This window comes from Rattus norvegicus, chromosome 15 (genome assembly GCF_021556685.1).
Source record: "Rattus norvegicus strain SHRSP/BbbUtx chromosome 15, alternate assembly SHRSP_T2T, whole genome shotgun sequence".
In the NCBI taxonomy this organism is placed as follows: Eukaryota; Metazoa; Chordata; class Mammalia; order Rodentia; family Muridae; genus Rattus; species Rattus norvegicus.
Genome location: NC_141548.1, coordinates 32,348,538 through 32,374,361, shown reverse-complemented (window position 1 = coordinate 32,374,361; position 25,824 = coordinate 32,348,538). Strand labels below are relative to the sequence as shown.

The 25,824-nt window shown below is 43.6% G+C and overlaps 1 non-coding gene across 1 annotated transcript; it reads right to left on the bottom strand.

Moving 5' to 3' along the window:
- Positions 1-9,005: 9,005 nt before the first annotated feature.
- On the bottom strand, positions 9,006-9,112 carry LOC120097297 (U6 spliceosomal RNA). Its single transcript, XR_015639210.1, has one exon. It is a non-coding gene; the product is annotated as a U6 spliceosomal RNA (small nuclear RNA).
- Positions 9,113-25,824: the final 16,712 nt, after the last annotated feature.

Genomic DNA, 25,824 nt, shown 5'->3' with positions numbered 1-25,824 from the left:
ATACAAAGAACCATCAGGTTTTTCTTTAAACTTATCATCTCTTTGAGCAACAAGCCTTTGCTCAGCATTAAATTTCTTGGTATTTCTTTTTTTTCAAACTATAAATTTTGTATCCCCCCCACCCCGCCATTGCTCTTTTTCATTGTAGATCTGCGTAAGAGCAATCGCTAATAATCACAAGGCATAGTCAACATTTGGCTGTCTTGAAACATCTTCTGCTAATGAAATCGGTCCAAATCTCTTCAATTTTTGCCTCAGGCAGATTCTTAGGATGAGGGCAAAAGGTACCACATTCTGTGCCGAAATATAAGAAGAGTGGTCTCTAGCCGAATTACTAACATTTATCCTTCGGACACCTTTTAGGTTGGGCCCCCACAGTCCACATTGCTCTCGGCATTACTGTCTTCCAAACTCCTGCTAGGATGGCCTATTTAGCCTCACTTACAGTGTTCAACCAATTTTCTAATCTAAAATCCTAAAGTCCCCCAAAAGCAGCATGGTCAGGCCTGTCACAGAAATACACCACTCTCTAGTATCAACCACTGTCTTATTTACTGTTGTATTGCTGTGAAGAGACACCATGGCCAAGGCAACTTATAAAAGAAAGCATTTAACTGGGGGCCTTTTCACAGCTAGAAGGTGAGTTCATGACCACCACAGCAGTAAGCATGATGGCATGCAGGCAGGCATTGCACTGGAGCAGTAGTAGTTAAGCACTTATGATTTATCCACAAGTTGGAGGTAGAGAAAAGGCAGGGGGACTTTTGAAACCTCAAAGCCCACCCCAGTGACACACCTCCTCATCTTTCCCAAATAGATCCAGCAACTAAGAACCAAACATTCATGTAGGGGCCATGCTCATTCAAACCATCAAACTTATTTGGACTGTGAATTCTTCTTTGATGGAAACTTGCTATAGGTGTTGACAGTGAATATGGAAAGTAGATCTTGACTTTCTTTAAGATTATAATGTGTTGGTTAAAGGTGGATAGGCTAAGCAAGGACAATGTTTCTGAAAGCTGGCTGGAAGTATTAGAAAATTATCTTAGTGAAAACACAGACTATACAGAATTCTTTTCTGTTAAAGGGGCTTCCTATTGCAACCCAAAGTCTTATGGTTTGTTTGTTTGTTTCATAAATGTTTTACCATGGCCATATCATTGAGAGGTTCAGTAAAAGCACTGTAGAACTAATTTGTGTTAGGTTATTACTGATAATGCCCATAGCATATTTCTTTCGATACATTTGTACTTTTCCTTGGGTTACTGTGAGTTTCTGAAGGATATATCAGTTCTAAGTGTAGAGCCATCCCCATGGTTCCTTGGGCCGTTATGCTACTCTTGTTTCTGATTAGTAGAGACCAGAAACATCCATGAGCTTCTTGAATGTCTACTCTCTGATGTACTAGGCCCAAGTGAAATTTCATCTCTGTGTGGTAGGATCCTATTATCTTCTTAAGAGTAATGCTGTTATAAAATATCTTAGTGTGACTCTAACCAAGCAAATGAAAGACCTGTATGACAAGAACTCCAAGTCTCTGAAGAAAGAAACTGAAGAAAATATCAGAAGATGGAAAGATATCCCATGCTCATGGATCAATAGTATTAACATGTAAAAATGGTCATCTTACCAAAAGCAATCTATGGATTTAATATAATTTCCATCAAAATTCCAACGTGATTCTTTACAGACCTCAAAAAAAGCAATTCTCAACCTCATATGAAAAAATTAAGAACTCAAGATAGCTAAAATAATCCTTAAAAATAAAAGAACTTCTGGAGGTATCACCATACCTGATTTCAAGCTCTACTACAGAGCAATAGTAGTGAAATCATCATGGTAATAGCAGAAAAACAGATACACTGATTAATGGAATAGAATCAAAGACCCAGACATAAACCTATGCTCCTATGTACACTTGCTTTTTGAAAAAGAAGCCAAAAGCATACAGTGGAGAAAAGGAAGCATCTTCAACAAATGGTGCTGGTCTCACTGGATGTCTGCATATAGAAGAATGCAAATGAAAAGAAAATTATACAGATTTAAGTTTTAAAATATAAAATTAAAAGAATAAGTTTTAAAATCCAGACAGGTCGGGGCCCGCCCTACAGCCAAGACTGACGGGCCACTAAGATACAGAAGGGCACCTCCCCAGCTTACTCGGAGTCACACCTTAGCCAGATGTCTTTCAAACCCTGATTAGCCCCTAGCTTCTAAAATCCCGTACGCCCCAGTCAGCACGTACTCTTCTGCTGTATTATTTGTTTGAATGAGCCAATCACTTATAGCCGTGCCAAAAATTAGCCAATTGTGTGTAACCGCGCCAAACCCCCTAGCTTTCCCTATATAAACCCCTGACTTTTTTTAAGTTTCGGGGTCGACACCTCTGTCTCCTGCGTGGGGTACGTGTCGGCCCGGAGATCCCTATAATAGATCTCCATAATAAACCTCGCCTTTGCTTATTACATCCAAAATGGTCTCTCTGTGTCTCGGGTCCGCGATTTCCCAAGACTTGAATAAGGGTGTCTCTCAGACTGGGATCTTTCATTTGGGGGCTCGTCCGGGATCGGTGTTTCCTGGGGTGCGCCATCTTGAGACTCAAGGTGGGATCTTTCACAACTAGATCCATATTTATTACCTGGCACAAAACTCAAGTCCAAGTGAATAAAAGGCCTCAACATAAAACCAGATACACTAAATCTAATAGAAGAGAAAGCAGGGAATAGTCTCGAATGCATTGGGACAGGAGACAAGTTCCTGAACAGAACACCAACAGCTCAGACACTAAGATCAACAATTAATAAATGGGACCTCAAAGCTTCTAAAAAGCAAAGGACACTGTCAATAAGAAAATGGCAGCCAATGGAATGGAAAAAGAACTTCACCAACCCTACATTTGACAGAGGGCTAAATTTCAATGTGTGTGTGTGTGTGTGTGTGTGTGTGTGTGTGTGTGTGTGTGTATGTATTCAAGAAATTAAACAGCAACAAACCAAGTAACCCAATTTAAAAATGGGGTACAAAGCTAAACATAGAACTCTCTAATGACCAAGAAGCACTTTAAGAAATGTTCAAAATCCTTAGTCATCAGGGAAATGCAAAAAATGACTCAGAGATTCCATCTCACACCTGTCAGAATGGTTAAGATCAAATCTCAAGTGATAGTACACGCTGGCAAGGATGTGGAGCAAGGGGAACACTCCTCCATTGCTGGTGGGAGTACAAACTTGTACAACCACTTTGGAAATCCATCTGAAAATAGTTCTAACTCAAGACCTGGCTCTACCACTCCTGGGCATATACCCAAAAGATGTTCTACCACACTACAAGACCACGTTCACAATCATATTCCTAGCAGCTTTAGTCATAATAGACAGAAATTGGAAACAACTTGGATTTCCCTCCATCAAAGAATAAAGAAAATGCAATACATTTATATACATAATGGAATATTATTCAGATATTAAGAGCAAGGACATCATACACTAGGGAAATGTATGTAACTAGAAAATACCATCCTGAATGAGGTAGCCTAGACCCAGAAAAGACAGGAGCCTAGCATAACTCATCTGAGAGGCTTCATCCAGCAGCTGATGGAAACAGATACAGGGACACACAACTAAACATTAGGCAGAGCTCAGGGAGTCTTGGGGAAGGACTGAGGAAGCAGAAGGGGTCAAGGGCACCATAAGAAGACCTACAGAGTCAATTAGCCTGGGCCCATGGGAGCTCACAGAGACTAAACCACCAACCAAAGAACATGCATGATCTGGACCTAGGCCCCTACACAAACGCGCAGCTTGATCTTTATGTTGGTCCCCTTACAATTGGAACAGGAGCCATCTCTGACTCAGATTCTGTTACCTGCCTTTGGATCCCTTTCCCTTAGCTGGGTTGTCTTGTCTGGCTTCAGTGCAGACTTAGTCCTTATGTGCATCCTTGAGGTGTCAGGGCTGGTTGGTATGGGGGACCCCTTTCCCTGAGGAGAAGGGGAGGGAGAATAGAGAAAGAGGGATGATAGAGTGGGATTGGTAGGAGAAGAGGGAGGGGGTCTATGATCGGGATGTAAAGTGAATGAATGAATGAATGAAAGAAAGAAAGAGTAACACCATGTTTCTGTTCTCTAAAGATGTAAATAAAATTGACAGGTGAGTGTTTGACAGAAAACATTCTGACATGACTCCAGTTCTTGCTCATGTGGGTGGTTTCTGCTGTGAGGACCTGCTGTGACTCCTTTTGAATTCTAGGGCCTGGATACCCATTGCCTTGCAGCTGGAAAAGTTGTCTTTGCTAGAGTTTCCTTTGATCATGACTTGTGATGAACTTAACCCTGTAGGTGGTATATTCATGGCTCCCAGAGATTCACAGATAACTTGCTGGGGTCTGTATGTAATACACCAAGACCATTATCTCCACTGTCTTTTCTATTTTTGATACCTGACTGAATGACAGCAATCTCACTTTCAACAACTACCAGAACCTCGTTCAGACTTTCAGAAAACAGCAGCTCGCCCCAACCACAGGGTCACAATTCTGGATGTGCGAGCTAGCTCTTTGGGTCTGAGTGACAAACGTACCGATGTAGATCCCTCCTGATGGTTAGTGCTGATGTCTATACTGAGGTGTTATTGACAGGAAACCTCCTACAGGGAACATAAATTTGCAGTTTTTTAATTAAAATTTTATGTAATAATTTCGTACACGAGTGCTGTGTTTATATCATTTTTTGCCCTTTTCTTTCCCCTTCCAAGTCATCATGCATTCCTCCCACCCCCCCTCAAATTCATGATGTTTTCTCCTTAGTTATTATTGACACATATTTATGTATATACACATACAATCTTCTGGATCTACCTAATGTTGTTCATATGTGTATGTGTTCATGGCTGACCAATGAGGACTCGATAATCCATCTAGGGCTTGGGCCTGGAAAAGTCTCGCTTTTTCCTTCTCTTAGTAGCCATTAGTTGCTGATAGTGCTTAATCTAGGAGTGGGTCCCTGTGAGATCTCCCTGTCCCTGCTGGCATGTCAACTGGTGCTGGCACTGTGCAGATAGGTGAACATATTGTTGAGACTGTGTGGGTGCGGCTTACCTGTAATATACAGAAGACACTACCTAGCAACATGGATCCCCATCATCCAGCCCTTACAATCTTTTGTCCTTCTTCCGTGATGTTCCCTGGGTGTTAAAATGTAGCAGTTGTGTCATAGAGATATCAACTGGGGCTGGATTCCCCACAGTAAGTTCTTGTCTATGTTTGACCAGTAACATATTTCAATAATGGTCTCCATTTGCTGGAAAGAGTTTCTTTGGCTCAAGGTGAGAACTGCTCTTATCTGTGGGTAAAAGGATAAGTATTTAGTATGCAGTTAAGAATTATATTGTATTAGTAGAGTGACCACAGTGTGTTCTCTCCTAGGCTCTATGACCTCCCCAGTTACAGTTGGCTTATAGCACCAACCATGAATTCCCTCCCATTTAGTGGGTCTTAAATCCAATTAGTTAGCTGTTAGCTAACGCAAGACATAAGTGCCACAACAACAGCCCTAGGGATGTATTGCTATGGTGATCTCTGTGGTGGTTCATGGGCATCACAGCCGAGTAGGACTATTAATTGACACCCCCCCCCCATTAGCAGCTTGCGTAGTGCTTTTGGAAACTGTGGGAGCTAGTCCTTGGAGAGAAGGCCCCCAGATTCATTCTAGCTCAATTCCTATGGGCCCTGCTCCTGAAGTGTGGGGTGTCCTCAGAAATGCAGTATTACCTTCAAGTTCTAGAAGGCAGCCCATGACAATGGCAATGATCTGTGTTATTTTGGGAGACTCTTGGATTCTCCTGGACAACTAACTGCTCAAAGGAAGATTTTCCATGCCTGGCACTGAGGTTTTTGTTTGCTGATCTATGGCTCTTGGAGAGAGCATTGTCATCCTAAATGGCATAACTTCATCTAAATCTTACACATATGGAACACATGCATGATACATATGTGTACACACACACACACACACACACACACACACACACACACACATACACACACACACAGACCCCAGCCATTTTGATCAGTAGAACAAAATAGAAGACCCAAACATGAGTGCATGGAATTACGGCTATTTGACATTTGACAAAGATACCAAAAATACAGACTGGCAGAAAGACAGCATCTTCAACAAATGGTGCTGGGAAAACTGGGTGTCCATGGGCAGAAGGATGGTGTTAGACCCATATTTATCATTTTACACAAAATGACCTCCAAATGGATCAAAGACCTTAATGTTAAATCTGAAATGTTGAAATGTTTAGAAGAAAACATAGGCAGTTCCCTAAAAGATAGACGTGTAGGAGAGGGCTTTTTGAGAGGGACTCCATTCACGCAGGAATTAAGGCCAACAGTTAATAAGTGGGACCCCATAAAGCTAAGAAGCTTCTGTACAGAAAAGCAAACTATAAACCAAGTGAAAAGAAAGCCTGAGAGTGGAAGCATATCTCTGCCCGCCATGCATCTGACAGAGGACTCATACCCAGAATACACAAAGAACTCTAAAAGCAACGAGTCAAAGCCACAAATGACCCAGTTTTTAAAATGGGTCATGGTTTTGCACAGAGTTCTCAGAAGAAGAGATAAAAACGGCTAAGAAGTCTTTAAGTGTTCAGCATCCTCAGCAATTAGGAAAATGCAAAATGAAAACTTCTATAAGGAATACTAATTTCTAGTTTCCACGGCACTGGACCGCCGTTCTCCAAAGGCTCTCTGATTTGAGAACTAGAATTAGAAATTCACATAGCATGAGTTGCATGATGACGGCTGCAAGCTGCACTCAGCCGATTAGCTTGGAGGTCAAATTCTCCCAGTTCTCCTTCTGTGCTCTCCCTATCTTCCTGTAAGCACCATGACCCCTGCATGGCAGCACAGAATCTATTCAAACTCGCCACCTCGCAAAGAAGATGGGCTCTGCTTTGTTGAGGAGACCTTGACTGGCCACGCTTTGTTCTGAAACTGAAAAACCATCATCTGTTTGTCAAGAATCAAGGGATGTGTGTTCATACAACGGCTGCTGGAATTTTTGGACCCATCTCTGGTGTGGTACTCACTCCAGAAAACACCGTGTTTTCAGAGCTTCCTACGCTGCTGCCCTCATTATTTGAGCTTCTAATGCAAGAATGCAGCAACTAGCTTCAGACAGCCACACTTATGCTTCCGAATGGGAAATCTGCAGAACCAGCGGAAGTAGTCCAGGCCAGGGAAGCCGGCAATTGGCTGGACAGAACAGTCTGCAAAGTACTAGTCCTCCAACTTCTCTGTGCTCACTGCTCATCTGCGGGAGCTACATAGATTTCCAAAATTCTATGAAGAAGTAACTGAATTTAAAGGAGAATAAATGTTTATCTTTTTAAAGGAAATAGGGAATTAAAAAGTTGAAGTTTTCTCTAACACATCTGAATGTGTTTTTAATCAGCATATAAAGTAACAGGGTTCATGTATCTTTCTCTGGTTGGTCCTCTCACACCCTGTCTGCTCCCCCTCACCCAGCTCTCTCCTTTCCTCCCTTGCGTCCTTTCACCCTTCCTAGTTTTGCGTCTCATGTGCTATACGACCATCCCTATGTCCTGTCTTAAAGCTTCCTTTCCAGTGTCCCAGCTTCTACTCACATACCTCCCCTGGCTAGTAGACATATGTAAATTAGAAGACGTATAATGCCTGTGAGCAAGATCATGTGGTACTTGTCTTTTGGACCCTGTGTAACCTCACTTATTCTAAGATTTTCGGTTCTGTCTGCTGTGCTGAAATTTCGCTTTCCTTTTAGGCTGAATGAGATTCCATATTCATGTTGCCCATTCACCTGTAGATGACCGTGCTGATTCCACTCCCCTGCTGTTGTGAATAAAGCAGCAGTAAACATGAATGGGTCTGGTGTCTCTGGAAGGATTCGGAGTCCTTTGAGTGTGTGCGCAGGAGTGGTGTCGCTGGGTCGTGTGGTACATCTAGTTTTAGTTTTTTTAGAAGCCACCGTAGAGGCCACACCAAGCTACACGCTCACCAGCAGTGAACTGGGTTCCTCTTCCCCCACATGTCAGGCAGCAAATTCCAACACCCTGTCACTCCGTGTGTAGAATACAATGGCAAGGCTTTGTTGGTCCTCTAGAGAGACGGGAGTTCTTTAGTAATAAAAACGTCAATGAGGTAACAGAGGCTTGTAGTGTCCCTGGGTGGCACAGTGGCTGGCGCCAGGGGTTCATGAATGGTCTGAGACTTTGAGAAAATCTTTGGACTCAAAGAACAGTGCAAGACCATTCTTTGGAGTGCAATTTCAACATTTAACCAAACCCCAAATATTTGCCATTTCTTTCAAGGCATTGAGTGTTCCGTCTCAGCCGTTTGTGAGGTAACTTCTGAAACTTCCTCTCCTAGTAACTGCACAGCACCTGCTTGCTCTGCTCCCCTAAATCATCATCATCTGTCAGATGCATTCAATTCTCTCTATTCCAAGTTTGGCTCTTTTTCGAACTGCTGTTCTATTAATAAAACTAAGATCATGCATTCTGATTGTCCGGAGCTTCCAAATAGGTTTTCCTTAGTCTTTGTCCCCAACTTTTACATACATTTATAAGATACCCTTGATTTTGCCACTTTGCCCAGGATTCATGACATAGAGGTCTATTTGTAGCTTTATGATTTCTTTGTTCTTCAAAGCGCTATTGTTTTTCTTAGTTAGAAGACATTTTCTTTTACTCGTTAACTACTGTGAGGGCTTGAATAAAAATGGCCCCCATAGGCTCAGATATTTAAATAGCTGTCCCCAGTCAGTGGCCCTGTTTAACTGGGTTTAGGAGGTATGGCTTTGTGGGGAGAAGTATGTCATTGGAGATGAGGTTTGAGATGTCAGCTCTTTTTTTTTTTTTTTTGGTTCTTTTTTTCGGAGCTGGGGACCGAACCCAGGGCCTTGCGCTTCCTAGGCAAGCGCTCTACCACTGAGCTAAATCCTCAACCCCTCTTTTTTTTTTTTAAATATGGAGCGCTTCACGAATTTGCGTGTCATCCTTGCGCAGGGGCCATGCTAATCTTCTCTGTATCGTTCCAATTTTAGTACATGTGCTGCCGAAGCGAGCACCCTGATGACCTCTTATCCCTCTGAGATGATAAGCCCAAACAAACCCTTCCTTCTATAAGTTGCTTGTCATTAATTACAGATGTAATTAATACAACTTCTATTTGTGAGGCCAGATCAGTGAATAGGTACAAGGGTAAAAAGGAAGTTGGTGGTGTGCTTTGCTCTTTGCCCAGAGCTTTTCTACTTGAACTTGAAAATCAGAGTGTCCTTGCCTACACGGCTGCAGAGAATGGCCATTTTCTTCTATAATCAATTGTGGCCCAAAACAAGTACTCCCTTAACTTGTATAGACCAGAACCAACTCACTTTTGTTAACTAGTGAAAACTTCCCAGGAACTTGGAAAGTTACTCCAATGGAAGCTGCTGTGTCAATGTTTACTTCCCTAGAGGTAAGACCCGGGAGAATGGGGTCAATAAATGAGTCTCATACAATAGCCAGTTTTATTCAGAGCATCAGACAATTTATACTCTGAGGGTTAAGAGGAGTCACACGAGTAAATTGTACAATCACAAGGACAAGACACACATGATGGACAAGCCACATTCATCAGAAACATATTTTCCCATAAAGGTTATTGAATAAATAACAATAACCAGTTGTAATGAGTAATCAGAAGAAAACTCACTCCTACCCATTACACCTGGGAGGAAATGGAAACGCATTCCAAGAACAATTCTGTTATGAAAACACTGAGATCACAAGATTCTTGTCTTGTTTTCCTGGAGTTTTATCAAAAGTACTCAGAATCCTCCTCTCATGGATCATGTTCTGACATGTGAGAACCTGTTCTGATTTTTCTGGTAATGGAAAGATGAATATAACCCCGTCTTTGCCCTCAATTATCTCATAATCTCATGAAGACAGAAACAAGCAGTTACAATTCACGCTAGCATAAAAACTTATCTCTAGGGCCCTTCTCCCAGAATATAGAGGAAAAGAAGCCTCTGATTCTGGGACTGGAATCAGAATTTCACAGCAAAGGAGAAGAGGACTGTGAAGCACTCACAAGTGCCCACTAAAGTAAGCTATGATCCCAGGGCTCAGAGAGGGCAGAGCCATGAGGTGAACATGTGACAAACTTATGGAGGGCATGGAGTTAACCATGGCCTCTGATACTGACCATGGGGACTCAGGAAGACTGCTGATCTGTGTTGACAGGTGAGTGAGGAGAAGGCTGAGAGCTGGTTACCTGGAAAGTTAAACATGACGGAGGAATGGTCTGACCTTCAGAGTCTCCAGTTGAGCTACAAAGGTTTCAAGAACGAATAGGTAGGTCCTAGATCTAATATCCAGGATGTTGCTGGTAACAGAGAAGGGAAGCACAGTGCGGGTCCAGGAATCACAACGTAAAGTCTTAGCACAGACTGGGAAGGACCAAGTAAAGCCTTGCTTCATCTATAGCTCACAGATAAGAACAGACATACAGCAGATCTGGGTGAGCTGACCTACAATCAGGCAGTCATGCTATAGAGTCCTTGCTTCCTTGTGTGGCCTTGTATGTCTGTGACAAGTTACCCACAAAGCAAAACAGGTTGTGGTAATCATTTCATGGGGTCCCTTAAAGGACCAGATAAATGATACATGCAGGACACCTCGCATGTTACCTGGCCCATGGCGAATTTCATTGTCTGTGTTACAACTGATATCCAGGTCTCACCATTAACTCAAATGCAGCTATGGCAGGAACCAATGGCAGATTCTGGACTCTCTTCCAACTCTTTCTTGAGATAAAAAGGAGGGAATAAGAACCTGTAGTAAATTACACAATGAATCACAAGCCAGGCCAGGCGGTTGAAGGACTGGAAACCCTCAGCGTAAGGGGTTATAAGATTCTCTTCTTTTTCCTCTGTACCTTCTGAAATAGTAAAGCTGGTTGGGGGGTGTTGGGGATTTAGCTCAGTGGTAGAGCTCTTGCCTAGCAAGCACAAGGCCCTGGGTTCGGTTCTCAGCTCCAGAAAAAAAAAAAGAAAAAAGAAAAAAGAAAAAAGAAAAAAAAAAGCTGGTTGGGGACAATTTAAGGATACCACACTTAGTAGAATTACAAAAGGCACCTGACAGCACAATTTGGGTACATGCAGTTATTCTAGAACTTGAACCTTTTGATAGAAGAAACAAGTAGATACAAGCATAATGTTTTTGTGAACTGTGTAAAGGTTCTCCTTGGTATTCGAATGCTGAGTTCTCTGCCTTCATATCTTGTTTCAACCCAGATATGGTATTGCAATGCTTACGTCAAGAATGTTCTGTCTCAAGCTTGTGTAAACAATGCTTACCATTTATTCTCTGCCTTGTCAGTAAATGCTGACTGCCCAATGGCTTAGCAGAAGAAAGAATAGGGCAGGACTTCCACCAGGCAGGGAAAGGGGAAGGAGAGGAAGACGGATTTAGATTGAGCAATGAAGGGAAGGAGGAAGGAGTTCATGAGAGTTCAGCTGAAGAAGGGGAGGCACCAAATGCGAGTATTATGGGGATTTTGGCTGGAAAGTAGCCATGTTAGCTAAGGGGATTAATATAGATTATTGACTACCCAGGTATTGAAGTAAAGTTTGAAAATAAATCTTGGTCTTTTTTGTATCATTATTGGGGAATTAGCGAGGATAAAGTAAAACAGCTGCTGTATTAATGTACAAATACAGTTATATTAAAATTACCTTTTACAGGTAGACTTGGGGCATGTTTCTCCATTACCTTCCTCACCACACGAGAGTAGGAAAATAAACAGAGATTACAAGGGCCTCATCCTAAGTAGAGTACCAAGCCTTAGGGGAACAGGTCGGCATTACACCGGGTGGGGAGCTCTGAATTGATGTCGAGAAGTAGAAAATGCACATAGAGAAGAGTTCAAAATAGAAAATACATGCAGGGAAGCTTGCAAAGCTTCCTCCCTCCGTGACAAATCATGGTGCCAAGCTCTGGTCACCTTTATTGTAGACACGTTGCTTACTTACCAGTGTGTGCTCACACAGTTGAGCGGTTTTGCCTGGTGCCCCACTGCCTCCAACATTAAAACACACAGATGCAGCTGCAGGTCCTTCAACAATGGGATAAGGGTGTGAGACCCCGGTGATCTGGCATGGACCAGGTGGAAGGGAGCTACAACTGAAGAGAATCCCTGCAAGAACAGGAAGTACTAGCAGAGGCAGGGAGGCAGGTACCAGCATCTGAGTGTAGGAGTCTTGAATGTTCTGCAGAAGGATGTTTAGACTGGTCAGGAAAGCCCAGGTCTCCAGTGCACCCCAAGTCATCTCATAAAAGGAGAAGTGAGGTTCCATGGTTTTTACTTCTTCCCTTGTGGTGTCCAGGTGCTACTGAACACCAAATGGGAAAGAGTGGAGCAGAACTGAGTTCTGGTGTCCAGACTCTGGTAGAAAAGGCAGAAGTGAAGTCTGGCATGGGTGGGTCAGACCCTGGGGCAGTGAATGCTGGAGGGGGTGGTGGAAGCGTTTCCTCCAGAGATCTCAGTGCTGAAGCAGCTCCTTCAGAGGTTATTCCACAAAACAGCTTGTTTGTGTACACTGTATTCATGGTGAACCAGGGGTTATACAGTTTTGGAGAAGGGGCTGAGTATATCCAGGGTGGGCAAGGGTCAATGGCTGAAGGCTAAGGCACTAAGATGCCTCATTAGCATGGGGAAGCACACCAGGAATCTCAGGTAGGTGGTAGTGTCTGGGATCCCCCAGGTGGAGAAAGGGAAACCCCACTGACAAAGGGAATCTGCCATTTTGTGCCAAGATCAGGGCTTTCCAGTAACGCCAGACTTTGACCTTAGCCGCAGGGCTTCCTAATAGACGGATAGTGGCTCCATTCAGCGGGGTTGAAGTCAGATTGTAACTTCCCAGTCTCTGCTCATCTCCGTTCTTTGCCTCTCCAGGATCACAGAGCAAGTAAGGAAGGAAGGAAGGAAGGAAGAAATTGCCTCTACCCATTTCTGCTGCTCTAACAAAACATCGCAGAGGAAGTGACTCATAAATAATGTAGATTTATTTCCCATAGACATGGAGGCTGGTGAACCCCAAGTCAAGGCACCAGCAGGTTTGGTGTCTGGGGAAGTCCATCTCTCTGTTGCTTATTTTTGTGTCTTCTGGTGGGGGCGGATGCTGTGCCTTCATGTGGTGACAAGGTCCTAATGGAAGGAAGGATCCATCCCGATCCATCCCTGAGGGCAGGGAAGGACCCACTTCATAAGAAGTCACAGTGGGATTTAAATGTCTGACATTTAAGTTTCAGAGGGGCAACATTCAAACAATACGGGAAATAAGGTGATAGATGATGAGGAAATAGCAAAATACAAATCAAGCATCCTGTGGGGGCTTCGGGTTCTAAGCTGAGTCAGGACCAAGCCAGAGCATGGGAGAAATCTTTAAATTGAATGAGAGTGGAACTTGGACATGACTTTCTGCTACAACCAAAACAATACTTCGCCATCAAGGATAGACACTGCCTCAGGATAAAAGGGTGGAAAAAGTTATCCCAAACAAATGACCCAAGAAGCAATCAGGGATAGCTATTTTAATATCTGACAAAATAGACTTCTAAAAAATGCACCAAGAGTACATTGCACCAACAAACATTTATGCACCAAACACAAAAAAAACCTACCAGGACAAGTTAAATCACTCATCGACACACAGTGATGGTGGGTGACATCGATACCCAACTCTTACCAATAGGCAGGTCTTCCAGACAAAAACTAAACAGAGAGATGCTGGAACTAACTGGTGTTATAACCCAAAAGATCATAGTAGGATTTTACAGAACATTTCTCACAGACAAAAAAGAACGCACCCTCTTCCCCATAACTGACCACATACATACTGACACAAAACATGCCTCAACGGATATAGAGACAATTGAAGTGTCCTCTCTGACCACTGCTGACTGAAGCCCAATGCCAACACCAACAGCTACAGACATGTTTACGAACACTAAATGACTCACTGCTGAAAGGAAAATGGGTGAAGACAAAAAGTTAGAAGGAAATTGAAAGCTTTTTAGAATTGAATAAAAATGAACAAAAAACATCCCAAAGCCTGAGAGGCACAAGGAAGGTGGTTCTAAGAGGCAAGCGCACTGCACAAATGCCTGCATTAAAGAAAAAAAAATTAGATCTTACATCGGTAACTTACAAGCACACACGGGATCTCCAGAGCAAGACAAAGGGATAGATGGCAAGAAATACTCAGACTCAGGGCCTAAATCAATGGAATTTAAAAAAAAAAAAAAAGAATCAATGAAACAAAGAGTTGTTTCTTTAAGAAATTCAATATGATTGATAAATCCTTAAACAAATTAACTAAAAGACACAGAGAGAAGATACAAATTGATAAAATTAGAGACAAAAATGAGACCATCACAATAGACACCAAGACAATCCAGAGTATTATAAAAATATACACTTTAAATGCCCACACTATACCATACTTGAAAACTTGGGTAATTTTCTTAATATATAAACTACCAAAGTTAAACCAAGATCAAATAAGGAATTTAGAAAGACCCATAGGCCCCAGTGAAATCAAAACAATAATTAAAAGTCTCCCGACTTAAAAAAAAAAAAAAAAAGCTCAGGGCCAGATGGATTCAGTACAGAATTCTATAATGTTTTCAAAAGAGAATGAACGCTAATACTCCTCAAATTACTCTGTAAGACAAAAACCGAAGGAACATTGAGTGACTCTTTTTATGAGGTCACAATTACTCTGATACCTAAACCATACAAATATCCAACAAAGATTATGAAGCCAAGGCCTGGAGAGATGGCTCAGCAGTTAAGAGCACTGGCTATCCCCTGCAGCCGCTGCCGCCGCTGCCCGCGCGACCCTCACCCTTCACCCTGCTGGCGCCGCCGCTCCCCCGCTCCCCCTGGCCGCTCCCCGTCCCCCCCCCCCGCTGCCGCCCCTGCCTCCGCTGCCCTACTTCTTCCTGTCACCGCCCTGCTGACCTCCTGACTCCGCGGGGGATACAAGCGGGTAGCCTGGGCTCGGGTAACCAAGTGGATGGCAGACCTCTTCGGCACTCAGGAGTGGTATCAGGAAGCCAGCCTTGACCTTGGGGGACCTCTGAGAGCCCAGGTCCCATCAGCAAGATCAATTTTTTTAAATTAGATTCCTGTGACTGGAATAACAAATTATGCAAACTAGGTGGACGGACAATAGTAATGTGTTCTCTTAACAGTGCAGGTGGCCAGAGGTCTAACAAAGGATCTGCAGTGTCCACAGCAGCCTGAGACGTGGCCTCCCTTTCTGCCTTTGACAGGACCTTGTTCTTCCTCTGTGTCACGCGCCCAATGTCCCGCCAGCAAGAACGACGCGCGGCAACAGGATTCTTCTGCGAGCAAACCTTTACTGTGTTACAGCTCTTCTCAGTGTTACAGCTCTTCTCAGTGTTACAGCTCTTCTTAGTGTTACAGCTCTTCTCAGTGTTTCAGCTCTTCTCAGTGTTACAGCTCTTCTGAACAGGAAAATCGCTCGGCTTATATAGACAACAGTATGCTAATTATCTCTCAGGGATTGGTGGGGCTTGGATCACCCCACTACTTGTCCTCCAGGGATTGGCGGAGAATGAATCACCTCATTAGCATATTAATGGCCAACTAACACCTGGTGCATAAACAGCACATGTGCAGTACCGCTGTTCACCACTAGAGGGAGCCCTAACAGGGGGACAAGCCTGCACATGTGCAGTAAGTCGTTTATATCCAGACAAGGCTGGATGTTGGCGCCATCTTTGTTTCGCCGCGCAGCTCTCTACACCTCTGGTGCTAGGGAAGTATTTCCTTTACCCCAGCTTCTAAGGTCATTTCCTTTCTTAAATCTGAGTTGATGTTTTCATATTGAGATCCTCCATTGAGCCATGGTACTTTGATCAGCTGGATGTGGTGGCACATGTCTTTATTTTTTAAATTAATTTATTATATATAAGTACACTGTAGCTGTACTCTCAGACACACCAGAAGAGGGCATCAGATCTCATTATAGATGGTTGTGAACCACCATGCGGTTGCTGGGAATTGAACTCAGGACCTCTAGAAGAGCAGTCAGTGCTCTTAACCACTGAGCCATCTCTCCAGCCCAGCACATTTCTTTAATCTCAACATTTGGGAGGCAGAGACAAGTGGATCTCTGAGTTCAAGGCCAGCCGGGTCTACATAAAGATCCAGGCTAACCAGAATGATAGAGCGAGAACTTTGAGAAAGCAAAGCAAAGACACTCATCACATGAGGTCTCACACCCAAGCTCCATCAACCATCCAGTTTGCATAGGCTAGGCCTTCTCTTTAGTCCAGGCTACCTTTGAACTTGGCACCTAAACGCTTCTGCTACCCAAGTAGCTGGATTATAGGATTGGGCCGCCAACCCTGGTTTAGGCACCTTCTACCTGTCTCCTCAGAACTTAACTGTTTTCTAGGCCATGTTCCTCACTGGCCTGGGGCCTTGAGTGGTCTGAGAGCCCGTGGGCAGTAGCTGACACACTGACCCTGGTATAGGGAAAAATATGCCTGCTTTTCATAGTGCCTGACTTTCTGCTTCTCTGTCTTCCTAGTGCCTCCTTGGTCCCCACCCTATTGTCTTTCTGTCTTTCTGCCTTCCTACTCTCTTTCCTGATGTGTGGCTCTCCTCTCCCTGCTGAGAAGCAGAGACGATCAGGAGAGATGGTAAGTGCTATCTTTTAAAGACAACTCTTATGGGAGCCCAGTTCTCCAGGCTTGAGAGCCATAACTACTGCTGGGGGTTGAACATTGATCAAGACGGATAATAAAGTTAATCGTTACCCCCCCCCAAAAAAAAAAGCACTGGCTACTCTTCCAGAGGTCCTGAATTCAATTCCCAGCAACCACATGGTAGCTCACAACCACCTGTAATGGGATCTGATGCCCTCTTCTGGTGTGTACTCATATACATAAAAAATGAATACTTCTTTAAAAAAAGAAAAAGAAGGAAATTACTGAGCCATTACTAACATAGCAAAAATTCTTAATAAAATACCAACCAAATCCAAAAACACATAAAAAAAAACTATCCACCATGATGAAGGCTTCATTTCAAGGAAGTTCAATATATACAAATCAGTAAATGTAATCCACCACACACACACACACACACACACACACACACACACACACACACACACACAAAACCCAGGAAGACAAAAACCACATCATATTCTCATTAGATGCAGAAAAGGCTCTGACAAAATCCCTTCATGATAAAAGTCCTCAAGAGGCTGGGGATGCAAGGGACATACCTCAACAACATAACAAAGGCAAAAATTCACGTCAAACGCACAGTGAATGTCAACCTAAATGGAGAGAAACTCAAAGCATCTCCTTTAAAAGCACAAACAAGACAAGGTTGTCTACTCTCTCCACATCTATTCAATATATACTTGAAGCCTTCGTTAGAGCAAGAAAACAACTGGAGGAGAACAAGGGGAGAACAAATTGGAAAGGAAGAAGTCAGAGAATATCTTTACATGCAGATGGCATGATGTTATACATAAAAGGTCCCAAGAAGGGTAGCATGGTAGAGTTGACCTGGTTGTGGGGATGGCAGTGGGGTGGGGTGCACTGGCCTCCAAGGGTGTGAATGAAGGACAGCTGGCCCTGCCACTTGTCAGTTGTGTGGTGGCATGGGTGAAGGAGAGAGGCCTTCTCCTCCCTAGCTCCTTTGTCACCTGCAGCAGGCAGGAGAGCTGGCCCTGGGGCAATGAGAGTGGGGAGAGCTATCTCTGCTTCTCATTTGCTGTAGCACTCAGGAGAGTGGTCCCTCACCTCTCCTGGGCAGCACAGTAAGGCTGAACCTGGTGGTGTGGACACTGGTGACCCAACCCAGAGGGTGTCAGGGTGGAAGGCCTGGCTCTGTCACTTGTCTGTGGTATGGTAGCCTGGGCAAAGGAGAGTTGCCCTTCCCTCCTCTGCCCCTTGCCACCTATGGCAGGTGAGAGAGCTGCCCCGTCCCTGTCCCACACCAGCTTTCAACACTTGGGAGAGCAGGTTCTGCACCTCACCTGGGCAGCACAATGGAGAAGGTCCTGATGGTATGGGCACAGGTGAGCTGGCCCCAAGGGCAGAGAGCAGGAGAGATAGATGGCTCTGCCCCTTGCTGGCTATGGCACTGGGTGAGCTAGTCAGGACAGTGCTTGGTATGGGTGTAGGAGAACTGCTGGTATCACCCAGGGCTGGATCCAGGCCTTTGTGTTGGCCTGCCCCAACATCTACCCCATTGGTAAACTGCTAGAGCACATAAAAGAGCCCATCTTACAGATCCAAAGCTGCAGGGTCTCTGTGATACAGGGCAACAACAGGACATCCAAGAGGAGTCCAAGTGAGATTCCGGTATTGATGGTGTAGCAGAAGCAGAGGCCTTGAACCAGACCAATGACTCAATGTAATGAACATTTGTAAGTGAAGATGTGTGGACAGAGGGGGAAATGTGGAACACACTGTGACACACTATACCTTCCATGATGAGGGTTTTTTCTTTTTCTTTTGGTGGTGGAGGTTGCAAGGGCAGAGAGCAGGTCTGAAGAGAGGGGGAGATGAGCAGAGTGGGATTGGGGTGCATGACGTGAAATTCACAAAGAACCAATAAAAGTTAAATTTAAAAAAAGATTCTAGAGGAATGGATACAGAAGATGTGGTACATTTACACAATGGAGTACTATTCAGCTATCAAAAATAATGATGTCATGAAATTCATAGGCAAATGGGTGGAACTAGAAAATATCATCCTGAAGAGGTAACACAATCACAAAAAAGGAAAACACACATGGTATGCACTCACTGATAAGTGGATATTAGCCCAAAAGCTTGGATTGCCCAAGAAACAATCCACAGACCACAAGAAGCTCAAGAAGGGGGGCTGGGGATTTAGCTCAGTGGTAGAGCGCTTGCCTAGGAAGCGCAAGGCCCTGGGTTCAGTCCCCAGCTCCGAAAAAAAGAACCAAAAAAAAAAAAAAAAAAAAAGAAGAAGCTCAAGAAAAGGATGACCAAAGTGTGGATGCTTCAGTCCTTCTTAGAAGGAGGAACAAAAATCTTCATAGGAGGGGATTTGGAGGCAAAGTTTGGAGCAGAAACTGGAGGAATGGCAATTCAGAGCCTGCCCCACCTGGGGATCCAGCCCACATACACACAGCCTCCAAAACTATATAATATTGCTGATGCCAAGAAATGCATGCTGACAGGAGCCTGATACAGCTGTCTCCTGAAAGGCTCAGCCAAAACATGACAAATACAGAGGCAAATGCTAGCAGCCAACTATTGAACTGAGAACAGGATCCCTGTTGGAGAAATTAGTGAAAGGATTAAAGGAGCTGAAGGGGCTTGCAACCCCATAAGAGCAACAATACCAACCAACCAGAGCTCCCAGGGACTAAACCATTTCCCAAAGACTACACATGGACAGACCCATGGCTCCAGCTGTATCTGTAGCAAAGGATGGCCTTGTTGGTCACCAATAAAAGGAGAAACCCTTGGTCCTAGTGTAGGAGAATGTTGGGGGGGAGTGGGAAGGGAGGGGTGGTTGGGGAGGGGGAACAACCTTATAGAAGAAGGGGAGGAGAATGGGATAAGGGGCTTATGTCCGGGAAACTGGGAAAGGGAATAACATTTGAAATGTAAATAAAAAATATCCAATAATCAAAAAAAAAAAATCCTAAAAACTCCGCCAGGAAACTTCTACAGCTGATAAACACTTCAGCAAAGTAGCATAAAAACAAATAGCACACAGACTGAAAAATCAGGGGAATAATACCTTTCACAGCTGCTTCAAAAAATATATAACTTTTGGGATAATTCTAACCAAGCAAGTGAAAGACTTGTATGATAAAAATGTCAAGTCTTTAAAGAAAGAAATTGAAGAAGACATCAGATGGGAAGATCTCTCAATGCTTAGGGAGTGGAAGGATTAATATAGTAAAAATAGCCATCTACCAAAAGCAACCAAGGCAAACCCCATCACAATTCTGACAACTGTTCACAGAAACCGAAAGGAGACTTTTCAGTTTCTCATGGAAACACAAAACACCCGTGACAGACAACGCACTCCTGAACAATAAAAGAACTGCTGGAAATCTCGCCACCTTCCCTTTCAAGTTGTACTATCAAGCTCTAGTAATAAAAACAGCTAAAAACAGACACACTGAGCAATGACATCAAACTGAACACCCAAACGCAGGTCCAAGCATCTGTGGACACCTGATTTTTGACAAAGTTAAGAATGCACAGTGGGGGGGGGGAACGACAGAATCTTCAACATATGGTGCTTGTCAAACTTGCTGCATGTAGAAGAATGTAAATAATCCATATTTACCACCCTGCACGACGCTGAACTCCAAACGGATCAACGACCCCAACATAAGGCCAGATATCCTGAATCTGACAGAAGAGAAAGTGGGGAATGGTTTTAAACTCACTGGCACTTTCTGAGCGGACACTAAGAACAACAATAGTTAGTAAACGGGGGCCTTATAAAACTGAAAGGCTTCTGTATGGCAAAGATACCATCACTCAGACAAAACAGCAGCCTACAGAACAGGGAAGGTTCTTTACCAAGTGCCTAGCCAAGGATTATCATCTTAAAAAGTATAAAGAACTAAACAAACTAGACATCATGAAAACGAACAGCTCAATTGAAAAAAATGGGGTACAGAACTAAACAGAATTCTCAGAACAGGAAACAAAGATGACTGAGAAACAATGTTTAACATCCTTAAGATGTTGGGGAAAACGCAACTCAAAATTACTTTGAAATTTCATCTTACCAATCAGAATGGCTAAGATCAATTAAATAAATGACAGCTCATGCTGGTAAGGATGTGAGGAAAGGGGACCATTTATCCACTGTTGGTGGGAGTACAAACTTGTACAGCCACTATGGAAATCAGTGTGGTGGTTCCTCAGGAAGCTGGGAATAAATCCATGTCAAGATCTAGCTACACCATGTGTATTGGCTATGATTTCTTTTGCTAAGGTAAAACACTGTAACCAAAAAGGGTTGGAGAGGAAAGGATTTATTTGGCTTACACTTCCATATCACCTTTCCTCAATCAAAGGAAGTCAGGTCAGAAACGTATGCAGGACAGGAACCTGGAGGCAGGAGCTGATGCAGAGGCCATGGAGGGGTGCTGCTTATGAACTTGTTCCCCATGGCTTGCTCTGCTCACTTTCTTATAGAACCCAGGACCACCAGCCCAGGGATGTCACCACCCATAATGAGCTGGGCCCTCCCCCATCAATCACTAATTAAGAAAATGCCCTACAGACTTACCCAGGAGCCTGATCTTATGGAAACATTTTCTGTCTTTTTTTAATTGATAATATATTTTTAATTTATTCTTCTCTTATACAACATATCCTGACTGCTTTCTCCTCTCCCCTCCTTCTGATTCCTGCTCCCCTCACCCCCAGATGAACGTTCCTCCATTTTTCTTTTTTTAAAAAAAAGGGTAGTCCTCCCAGAATATCCACCAAACATGACCTAACAAGACTCAATAAGACTAGGCACAAACCCTTGTATCAAGAATGGATCCTCATAGGGAGAAAAGGGTCCCATGAGCAGGCAGAGGAGTCAGAGACAGCCCCTCTCCCACTGTTAGGAGTCCAACAAAAACTCTAAGCTAAACAACCACAGTGTATGTGCAAAGGACCTAGTGCAGATCCACGCAGGCTCCATGGTTGCTTCTTTAGTGTCTGAACTCCTATGAACCCTACTTGGTTGATTCTATACATTGTGTTGTCATAGTGCCCTGAAGTGGAAACTTAAGGGTTCTTTGGAAAGTCAGTTGGATGGTGTTTTGCTGGGGTGAACAGGTGAAGGAACATTTCATTAAAGCAGACACAGAAGAGTGGATGTTCTGCTAAAGCAAGCGTGTGAGAGGATATGTGATGAAAGGTTACTTCCTAATAACACATATGTATTGGTCTACCTTACACTATGTAGTTGAGCTGCAGTTGTCTGGACGACATGGAGAGAAGCATGCCAAAAGCCTTCTGGTGTCATACTACAGTTTGTTGTCACTTCTGAGGACTCAGGCTGATTGGGTGCACATGATAAGGCAAGACCTATGCTGAGGCAAGGCACGTAGAGGGCACGTGATGTTTGGAGGGTATAAATAGGGCTCCATGGAGTGATGGAGACAGAGCTTTGCTTGCTGGTATAGCTAGCTGTGCAATGCTTGTTGGTCTCTCAACTTTGCTGATCTTTACTTCCCTAAGAGAGGTATAGCCAAGAACGGGTGGTTCCTGTTGGTCCCCCCTACTGACGTGAGCCGAGGCTGAGAACTGGCTGTCTTTTCTAGGTCAGATCACCGCTGTTGGTGACCCACCTCTACTGAACAGGACTGCTGGTATAGCCACGAAGTGTCTGTGAATGGATCGAGCTACTGGCGGACTGAACTGCTGATTTCCAGATGACACAGTTGGGAAGTTGCTCCAGGGAACCTTTCTGGACAGGTCCATGTCCCCTTTCTCTAATGAGAAAGAATTCTCATTAGAATCTCAAATGGCTGAAAACACATAAAGAAATGTTCAACATCCTTAGCCAGAGAAACGCATATCAAAACTGCTTTGAGATTCCATCTGTTAGAATGACTAAGATCAAAAACACAAATGAGACTCCATGCTTGGGAAGATGGGGAGCAAGGGGACCACTCCTCCATTGCTAATGAGAGCGAAAACTTGTACAGCCACCATTGAAATCAATATGGCAGTTTCTCAGAAAACTGGGACTCAATCTTCCTATCTTTTGGACATATAACCAAAAGATGACCCATCGGACTCACAGGACACTTGCCCAACTGTGTTCATAGTGGCTTTATTCATAATAGCCAGAAATCAGAAACAATCTAGATGTCCTTCAACCAAAGAATGGATAAAGAACATATGGCATATTTACATAATAGAATTTTACTCAGCTTTTATGGAAAAAATGACATCATGAAATTTGCAGGCAAATAGATGGAACTAGAAAAAAACCATCCTGAGTGAGGTAACCCAGACCTAGAAAGACAAACATTATATGTGCTCATTTATAAGTGGATATTAGCTCTTATGTAAAAAAAATCACAGTACAATCCATAGGTCCAGAAAAGTTAAGTAAAGAGAAGTCTAGGAGAAGAAGCATGGATCTCCCTGGGAAGAGGAAATCAGATAGATTTTGCGGGTGGGTTGAGGGCAGGTAGAGATGAGAACAGGAGCAATCAGGCTGGGGAGGGAGGAACCAAGGAAGAGAATATGAAGAGAGATTCTGGGGATAGGTGGGTATTTAGGGGACTATGTGAAAACCTAGTAGAGGTGAACCTTTTGGAGCCTATGAGGGTGACCCTAATGAAGAATCCTGGTAATAGAGGAGGTGGAGCCCAAACTGACCATCTTCTTTAGCCAGGCTAGGCTCCTATTGGTGGGACTAAGGCAGCAACTCAGCCATGAAATCAATGACCCACAACTTGTTATGTCTGCAAGATATACTGGGGCATTGGTGGCTCAGAGCTTGTGAGAGTGGCCAACCAATGACTGATCTAACCTGAGGTCCACACCACAAGAGGGAGCCGTGCCCAACACTGCCTGCATGGACAGGATGTAGGTGCCTCATAGACCCAAGGTAGAACCAAATGTGACTGACCTCCCTCCAAAGTCAACCAAAAGATTCCTAATGATGTTCTGCTATGCTTAAAGATTGGTGCCTAACCCAACCATTATCAGACAGGGAAGGAAGTATCTCCCAGTGAAGAGGAAATAGAATATATAATTAGTTAAGAGACAGAGGGATCTTGGAAATGGTGGATTAAATGAGAAAGGAGAGGAAAGTGTGGGGAGGGTAAGAGAGGGACTACAAGGAGGGACAAGTAACACCAAGACATTTGAAGGGTCCTATGGAAACCTACTTCTGTTGAAGCATCTTAAAATATATACATGTATGAGGGAAATCTAAACAAAGTCACTGAACAATTGAGAGAGACAATGCTCCAACTAGATATCCTTTGCCACTAAGTGAAACTTCTGTGCCAGGAACGGGTTATATAAAATTAAGTTGTTGGCCACAGAAACCCCAAACAACTCAGGTTATTATCAAGGCTGTCGGTTGCACTCTGCAGCCTGATAGCAAAGCAATGCTCTATTGCTAAAGACAACATGTATAGTCCATTGAACGTAGAGAAGTTGACCTGAGGCCTAACTAGGACCTTCAGTCCTACTGACTGGTGCTCAAGGTATTGGAAGGTTTTCTGCATGCTACCAGAGGAGAAAGGTAATGGTCAATCCAGCCTTAAACCTGTAATCTACAGTCTGCCTGCTTTATAGACTGGTGCGATCGTGGCACAAATGTTGTCCGAGTAACCAGCCACTCTCTAATTGGATTTAAGCCCCACTCCTTGAGATGGGACCCATACCCAAAATTGTTCAGGTGGCCAAGAACCTGAGAGTAGGTAGGCCATGAGTCTAGAGGAAAACCAAGTGCTAATCATTATGCTAAAAGTACATCGCAATAAAAGGACCCATGACATTCTGCTGTACCTGTAGATCAGTGCCTTCCTCAGCCATCATCACAGAAGCTTCTTTATACAGTAAATGGGAACCATTGCGGATATCCACAGCCTGACAATGTGCAGAGGGTCAGAGATTTTGAAACACTCAGTCCTAAATGGGATGTTTCTACCAACTCCTTTCCCGGGTCTCAGGGAGCTACGTGGAAGAGGTGGCAAACTGTAGGAGCCAGAGGGAATAGAGGACCACAAAGAAACAGTGTCCTCCAGATAGGATAAATATGATGCATTTATGAACTCATAGAGACTGTGGCTGTATGTACAGGGCCTGCATAGGTTCAAGAAATATGGGATCCTAGAACTAAGAGGGAGCAAGTAGACAAGGGCCCCCAGCTCTAACCGAGATGCTCTCTGAAGCCCACACTTGTTTGGAAAGGAAAAACTAGTCTTCTCTTATGGAGTCTCGCTGGGTATGTTAGCCACACTGCAGGCTAGGCCTCATGCCAAGGAGTAATTGGTCAACACAAAATGAACTCAATGGTATTTTTGTAGAGTTTTTAATTTCTCTATTGCTTTAATTGCATTTTTGTTTTATTCATCTTTTTGCTTATCTATCTTGGTTTCCATTTTTTGTTTATGTGGGCTTATGTGTGTGAGAGAGAATTTCTTTTGCTGTTATTCTTTATTTGTTTCGGTTGGGTTTTTGTTGTTTTTTTTAAAGCGAGAGAATGAAGGGATGTTGAGCTGGGTGCCTGGGGAGGTGGGGAGAATCTGCAAGGAGTTGGAGAGGAGAGTATAATCAGGGTATATTGTTTGAGATACTCCTTTTCAATATGAACCAGGACCAAAACTGTTAATACTTAGAAAGTAAAACTATTCGGTAATAACTGAAAATGCTCAGGAAAAAAAATATTGGGTCCACGCAAGATTTTATTACAATGTGGAAAATGGGGTAGAACATGGCACAGAAGCCAGGGTATTGCGGATAGTCCTTTCCCCTGCTGTAAAAATAGATATTGCAGAAGGGCTCCAAATAGAGGCTACAGCAGCTTCCTTTCTCACCACCCAGTGTGCAGCACCTAGACTCAGGAGAGGTACCCTGTTCACACACTAGAAGTTTTATCTCTTCTTTGACATTCTCTGAGGTAAAATAAAACCTGTTCCTGAATGTCTATGTTAGGTGCTTGTCTTGTTGCTAAGCTCAAACACCAGACAAAAGAAGCAGGAGGAAGGGA